The following is a 7,745-nucleotide window of genomic DNA, read 5'->3' as shown; positions in this document are numbered from 1 at the left end:
AAGCATCCATGCTAAGTGCAGAGTAGCAGCAGACCCCACAGCTGAGACGTGAATTGGGACTGTTAAGGAAGGGCACTGGGAGGGTGAGGAGGGCAGAGGAAAATGCTTTACAAAAGCATCTGCAAGTTCCTACACACCCGCTGAAAACCCATACCAGGGATGGGGCTCGAACCCATGCGGACAACTGTCCATTGGCTCTTAAGTCCAACGCCTTAACCACTCGGCCACCCTGGTGAGACCCTAGGCCCTGCCTTACTCAGCTCCCTTTTCATGCTGGCTGCTCCAGCGCAGGCTGTCCAGCAAGAGGTGATTGCAGAGTAAAAAGGCTTTTGCAGGAGGATAAAGGTAATTGCTTATGACAAACACACTGTGTGACACCTAACTTTTCCCCACTCGTACTTTATGGGCAATCTATACAGTGGAGTTAGCTTAGTCACAATAAGGAAGTGAGCAAGGCAGGCTCACAAGAGCATCTCCTCCCTGGTGGTCTAGTGGCTAGGATTCGGCGCTTTCACCGCCGCGGCCCGGGTTTGATTCGCGGTCAGGGAAGATCCCTCTAAGACGTAGACGTGCGTAATTTGTCCACGCAGCTCAGCTTTTTTTAATCGAAGGTCCTTAAAAAGGCACCCCGACCTATAGACGAAAGCAGAGGAAAGGGGCTGGGTCCCCTGTGTCCCAGGTTGCTTTGCTCCCATTGCCCTCAGCCACCTTCATGCGCACGCAGTCCCCCACCCAGTCAGGTGCTCTATGTGGGCGTAAAGTGCAGTACCAGCTCATCAGAAAGGTAAATTGCTGGAAAACCCGGCTGCGATGTATACATCTACTTTGGAGCACTCTTCTCCCTTGCACTCTTGAATCGGTCATTCGCAATGTATTCTTCCAGCAAGCTGAATAACGAGGTAGGTGTGAGAAGGTGTACCAGCTGTCTTTGAGCTATCAGCGGCCACTAGGTGTCCCTCTTGTGATTTCCCGGGGATCCCGATTGTACAGGAATTCGTTGGTTCAGTAGCATGGGGGAGGGGATGGCCTGTGCTTGGAAGTGACAAACAGTCTGGTGTAATCATGAGTGTTTTTTTAAGTTCTGATTCATATTCGCTGTAGAATAAAATATGCTTTCAGCCCCCATGAGCTTTGTCACTAGGAGAGCAGTGTAGGAACTTTTGCTGTATGGCTGTGGGTTCCCTGGTGGTCTAGTGGTTAGGATTCGGCGCTCTCACCGCCGCGGCCCGGGTTCGATTCCCGGTCAGGTAACAGTCCTTCTTCTGCCCTTGAACGCTTTTCCTTCCCGCAGGTCAGGGCTTCTCAAAATGAATTTGCTTTTCTGACATACAGTTTGCCTAGCATCCCGCAATATGGCTCCTAATTTGATTTTCGCAAGGTTCCCTTTGAGTTGCTTTCCTCGGTGGGAGGAAAATCTCTTGTGCAAGACTCTTGAGGAAGTGAGATTCTGTATTCCGAGGTGCGCTTCTTTTCGTAGGCTTCTGACCACATGGTGTGCGGCAGGAAGTCATCTTTGACAGGGCCGCAGGCTTTGTCTCCAAATGGCATCCCGGACCCACTGCAACCCACCTTTTTGCTGAAACGGAAGTCTGGTTCAGGGTAAGAAAAAGCTGAGCTGCACGTACCGAAAGCAGCAGAGCCCAGCGGCGGAGAGGGTGTGGCCAGGGCTGTCTGATTTGCATAGTGACCAGTGGCATCTTGGGAATGTACAGGCTTTGGAGCTTAACGGGGGCTGCAGGGGTCTGCCTGGCCGGAGAAATGCCTGTCTGGCGCTCCCCTCAGGACACACGTGTCTTCCGTTCGAGCATGGAGGGTGAGGGACATGGGTCACCCTCATATACAGGGGTGTGGGCATGGGCAGGATGGGGCGTGGGGCACCCGTCAGGGCATTGCCCGTTTGGAAGGCAAGAGGAGGCGGAGGCGGGAATCTCTGCTCAATTTTTTCCCGAGGCCTGGGGACAAGCCTTTGCACATTTGATCCAGCCGGGCCTGCATCAGCAGATCCTGCTCCGATGGCAAGGGAGAGCCTGCAGGTGTAAATCAAAGAAAGGGGAGAAATCCGCAAGAGGCGGTTTAACAAATTCCAGTGGCAGGCCCATGTTCCACAGGAAGCAAGTACTTCCTCCTGCTCCCTTCAGTGGGAAAAGACATAGGAGGTGTATTTCTCCAAGCAGGGGCTCTGCGTAGGTGGCACTGCATTGCTTTGGGAAGCATCCATGCTAAGTGCAGAGTAGCAGCAGACCCCACAGCTGAGACGTGAATTGGGACTGTTAAGGAAGGGCACTGGGAGGGTGAGGAGGGCAGAGGAAAATGCTTTACAAAATCATCTGCAAGTTCCTACACACCCGCTGAAAACCCATACCAGGGATGGGGCTCGAACCCATGCGGACAACTGTCCATTGGATCTTAAGTCCAACGCCTTAACCACTCGGCCACCCTGGTGAGACCCTAGGCCCTGCTTTACTCAGCTCCCTTTTCATGCTGGCTGCTCCAGCGCAGGCTGTCCAGCAAGAGGTGATTGCAGAGTAAAAAGGCTTTTGCAGGAGGATAAAGGTAATTGCTTATGACAAACACACTGTGTGACACCTAACTTTTCCACACTCGTACTTTATGGGCAATCTATACAGTGGAGTTAGCTTAGTCACAATAAGGAAGTGAGCAAGGCAGGCTCACAAGAGCATCTCCTCCCTGGTGGTCTAGTGGCTAGGATTCGGCGCTTTCACCGCCGCGGCCCGGGTTCGATTCCCGGTCAGGGAAGATCCCTCTAAGACGTAGACGTGCGTAATTTGTCCACGCAGCTCAGCTTTTTTTAATCGAAGGTCCTTAAAAGGCACCCCGACCTATAGACGAAAGCAGAGGAAAGGGGCTGGGTCCCCTGTGTCCCAGGTTGCTTTGCTCCCATTGCCCTCAGCCACCTTCATGCGCACGCAGTCCCCCACCCAGTCAGGTGCTCTATGTGGGCGTAAAGTGCAGTACCAGCTCATCAGAAAGGTAAATTGCTGGAAAACCCGGCTGCGATGTATACATCTACTTTGGAGCACTCTTCTCCCTTGCACTCTTGAATCGGTCATTCGCAATGTATTCTTCCAGCAAGCTGAATAACGAGGTAGGTGTGAGAAGGTGTACCAGCTGTCTTTGAGCTATCAGCGGCCACTAGGTGTCCCTCTTGTGATTTCCCGGGGATCCTGATTGTACAGGAATTCGTCGGTTCAGTAGCACGGGGGAGGGGATGGCCTGTGCTTGGAAGTGACAAACAGTCTGGTGGAATCATGAGTGTTTTTTCAAGTTCTGATTCATATTCGCTGTAGAATAAAATATGCTTTCAGCCCCCATGAGCTTTGTCACTAGGAGAGCAGTGTAGGAACTTTTGCTGTATGGCTGTGGGTTCCCTGGTGGTCTAGTGGTTAGGATTTGGCGCTCTCACCGCCGCGGCCCGGGTTCGATTCCCGGTCAGGAAACAGTTCTTCTTCTGCCCTTGAACGCTTTTCCTTCCCGCAGGTCAGGGCTTCTCAAAATGAATTTGCTTTTCTGACATACAGTTTGCCTAGCATCCTACAATATGGCTCCTAATTTGATTTTCGCAAGGTTCCCTTTGAGTTGCTTTCCTCGGTGGGAGGAAAATCTCTTGTGCAAGGCTTTTGAGGAAGTGAGATTCTGTATTCCGAGGTGCGCTACTTTTCGTAGGCTTCTGACCACATGGTGTGCGGCAGGAAGTCATCTTTGACAGGGCCGCAGGCTTTGTCTCCAAATGGCATCCCGGACCCACTGCAACCCACCTTTTTGCTGAAACGGAAGTCTGGTTCAGGGTAAGAAAAAGCTGAGCTGCACGTACCGAAAGCAGCAGAGCCCAGCGGCGGAGAGGGTGTGGCCAGGGCTGTCTGATTTGCATAGTGACCAGTGGCATCTTGGGAATGTACAGGCTTTGGAGCTTAACGGGGGCTGCAGGGGTCTGCCTGGCCGGAGAAATGCCTGTCTGGCGCTCCCCTCAGGACACACGTGTCTTCCGTTCGAGCATGGAGGGTGAGGGACATGGGTCACCATCATATACAGGGGTGTGGGCATGGGCAGGATGGGGCGTGGGGGACCGATCAGGGCATTGCCCGTTTGGAAGCCCGTTCGGAAGGCAAGAGGAGGCGGAGGCGGGAATCTCTGCTCAATTTTTTCCCGAGGCCTGGGGACAAGCCTTTGCACATTTGATCCAGCCGGGCCTGCATCAGCAGATTCTGCTCGATGGCAAGGGAGAGCCTGCAGGTGTAAATCAAAGAAAGGGGAGAAATCCGCAAGAGGCGGGTTAACAAATTCCAGTGGCAGGCCCATGTTCCACAGGAAGCAAGTACTTCCTCCTGCTCCCTTCAGTGGGAAAAGACATAGGAGGTGTATTTCTCCAAGCAGGGGCTCTGCGTAGGTGGCACTGCATTGCTTTGGGAAGCATCCATGCTAAGTGCAGAGTAGCAGCAGACCCCACAGCTGAGACGTGAATTGGGACTGTTAAGGAAGGGCACTGGGAGGGTGAGGAGGGCAGAGGAAAATGCTTTACAAAAGCATCTGCAAGTTCCTACACACCCGCTGAAAACCCATACCAGGGATGGGGCTCGAACCCATGCGGACAACTGTCCATTGGATCTTAAGTCCAACGCCTTAACCACTCGGCCACCCTGGTGAGACCCTAGGCCCTGCCTTACTCAGCTCCCTTTTCATGCTGGCTGCTCCAGCGCAGGCTGTCCAGCAAGAGGTGATTGCAGAGTAAAAAGGCTTTTGCAGGAGGATAAAGGTAATTGCTTATGACAAACACACTGTGTGACACCTAACTTTTCCCCACTCGTACTTTATGGGCAATCTATACAGTGGAGTTAGCTTAGTCACAATAAGGAAGTGAGCAAGGCAGGCTCACAAGAGCATCTCCTCCCTGGTGGTCTAGTGGCTAGGATTCGGCGCTTTCACCGCCGCGGCCCGGGTTTGATTCGCGGTCAGGGAAGATCCCTCTAAGACGTAGACGTGCGTAATTTGTCCACGCAGCTCAGCTTTTTTTAATCGAAGGTCCTTAAAAAGGCACCCCGACCTATAGACGAAAGCAGAGGAAAGGGGCTGGGTCCCCTGTGTCCCAGGTTGCTTTGCTCCCATTGCCCTCAGCCACCTTCATGCGCACGCAGTCCCCCACCCAGTCAGGTGCTCTATGTGGGCGTAAAGTGCAGTACCAGCTCATCAGAAAGGTAAATTGCTGGAAAACCCGGCTGCGATGTATACATCTACTTTGGAGCACTCTTCTCCCTTGCACTCTTGAATCGGTCATTCGCAATGTATTCTTCCAGCAAGCTGAATAACGAGGTAGGTGTGAGAAGGTGTACCAGCTGTCTTTGAGCTATCAGCGGCCACTAGGTGTCCCTCTTGTGATTTCCCGGGGATCCCGATTGTACAGGAATTCGTCGGTTCAGTAGCATGGGGGAGGGGATGGCCTGTGCTTGGAAGTGACAAACAGTCTGGTGTAATCATGAGTGTTTTTTTAAGTTCTGATTCATATTCGCTGTAGAATAAAATATGCTTTCAGCCCCCATGAGCTTTGTCACTAGGAGAGCAGTGTAGGAACTTTTGCTGTATGGCTGTGGGTTCCCTGGTGGTCTAGTGGTTAGGATTCGGCGCTCTCACCGCTGCGGCCCGGGTTCGATTCCCGGTCAGGTAACAGTCCTTCTTCTGCCCTTGAACGCTTTTCCTTCCCGCAGGTCAGGGCTTCTCAAAATGAATTTGCTTTTCTGACATACAGTTTGCCTAGCATCCCGCAATATGGCTCCTAATTTGATTTTCGCAAGGTTCCCTTTGAGTTGCTTTCCTCGGTGGGAGGAAAATCTCTTGTGCAAGACTCTTGAGGAAGTGAGATTCTGTATTCCGAGGTGCGCTTCTTTTCGTAGGCTTCTGACCACATGGTGTGCGGCAGGAAGTCATCTTTGACAGGGCCGCAGGCTTTGTCTCCAAATGGCATCCCGGACCCACTGCAACCCACCTTTTTGCTGAAACGGAAGTCTGGTTCAGGGTAAGAAAAAGCTGAGCTGCACGTACCGAAAGCAGCAGAGCCCAGCGGCGGAGAGGGTGTGGCCAGGGCTGTCTGATTTGCATAGTGACCAGTGGCATCTTGGGAATGTACAGGCTTTGGAGCTTAACGGGGGCTGCAGGGGTCTGCCTGGCCGGAGAAATGCCTGTCTGGCGCTCCCCTCAGGACACACGTGTCTTCCGTTCGAGCATGGAGGGTGAGGGACATGGGTCACCCTCATATACAGGGGTGTGGGCATGGGCAGGATGTGGCGTGGGGCACCCGTCAGGGCATTGCCCGTTTGGAAGGCAAGAGGAGGCGGAGGCGGGAATCTCTGCTCAATTTTTTCCCGAGGCCTGGGGACAAGCCTTTGCACATTTGATCCAGCCGGGCCTGCATCAGCAGATCCTGCTCCGATGGCAAGGGAGAGCCTGCAGGTGTAAATCAAAGAAAGGGGAGAAATCCGCAAGAGGCGGTTTAACAAATTCCAGTGGCAGGCCCATGTTCCACAGGAAGCAAGTACTTCCTCCTGCTCCCTTCAGTGGGAAAAGACATAGGAGGTGTATTTCTCCAAGCAGGGGCTCTGCGTAGGTGGCACTGCATTGCTTTGGGAAGCATCCATGCTAAGTGCAGAGGAGCAGCAGACCCCACAGCTGAGACGTGAATTGGGACTGTTAAGGAAGGGCACTGGGAGGGTGAGGAGGGCAGAGGAAAATGCTTTACAAAATCATCTGCAAGTTCCTACACACCCGCTGAAAACCCATACCAGGGATGGGGCTCGAACCCATGCGGACAACTGTCCATTGGATCTTAAGTCCAACGCCTTAACCACTCGGCCACCCTGGTGAGACCCTAGGCCCTGCTTTACTCAGCTCCCTTTTCATGCTGGCTGCTCCAGCGCAGGCTGTCCAGCAAGAGGTGATTGCAGAGTAAAAAGGCTTTTGCAGGAGGATAAAGGTAATTGCTTATGACAAACACACTGTGTGACACCTAACTTTTCCACACTCGTACTTTATGGGCAATCTATACAGTGGAGTTAGCTTAGTCACAATAAGGAAGTGAGCAAGGCAGGCTCACAAGAGCATCTCCTCCCTGGTGGTCTAGTGGCTAGGATTCGGCGCTTTCACCGCCGCGGCCCGGGTTCGATTCCCGGTCAGGGAAGATCCCTCTAAGACGTAGACGTGCGTAATTTGTCCACGCAGCTCAGCTTTTTTTAATCGAAGGTCCTTAAAAGGCACCCCGACCTATAGACGAAAGCAGAGGAAAGGGGCTGGGTCCCCTGTGTCCCAGGTTGCTTTGCTCCCATTGCCCTCAGCCACCTTCATGCGCACGCAGTCCCCCACCCAGTCAGGTGCTCTATGTGGGCGTAAAGTGCAGTACCAGCTCATCAGAAAGGTAAATTGCTGGAAAACCCGGCTGCGATGTATACATCTACTTTGGAGCACTCTTCTCCCTTGCACTCTTGAATCGGTCATTCGCAATGTATTCTTCCAGCAAGCTGAATAACGAGGTAGGTGTGAGAAGGTGTACCAGCTGTCTTTGAGCTATCAGCGGCCACTAGGTGTCCCTCTTGTGATTTCCCGGGGATCCTGATTGTACAGGAATTCGTCGGTTCAGTAGCACGGGGGAGGGGATGGCCTGTGCTTGGAAGTGACAAACAGTCTGGTGGAATCATGAGTGTTTTTTCAAGTTCTGATTCATATTCGCTGTAGAATAAAATATG

General features: G+C 52.7%; 2 non-coding genes across 2 annotated transcripts; both read left to right on the top strand.

Moving 5' to 3' along the window:
• The first annotated feature begins 2,685 nt into the window (after positions 1-2,685).
• Positions 2,686-2,757, top strand: TRNAE-UUC (transfer RNA glutamic acid (anticodon UUC)). Its single transcript has one exon. It is a non-coding gene; the product is annotated as a tRNA-Glu (tRNA).
• A 4,354-nt stretch (positions 2,758-7,111) lies between these two features.
• Positions 7,112-7,183, top strand: TRNAE-UUC (transfer RNA glutamic acid (anticodon UUC)). The gene has a single exon. It is a non-coding gene; the product is annotated as a tRNA-Glu (tRNA).
• Positions 7,184-7,745: the final 562 nt, after the last annotated feature.

Source organism: Triturus cristatus, chromosome 5_2, assembly GCF_964204655.1.
Source record: "Triturus cristatus chromosome 5_2, aTriCri1.1, whole genome shotgun sequence".
Taxonomy (NCBI): domain Eukaryota; kingdom Metazoa; phylum Chordata; class Amphibia; order Caudata; family Salamandridae; genus Triturus; species Triturus cristatus.
Note: the sequence above shows the minus strand (reverse complement) of the source record. Positions and strands in the feature narration are given on the sequence as shown.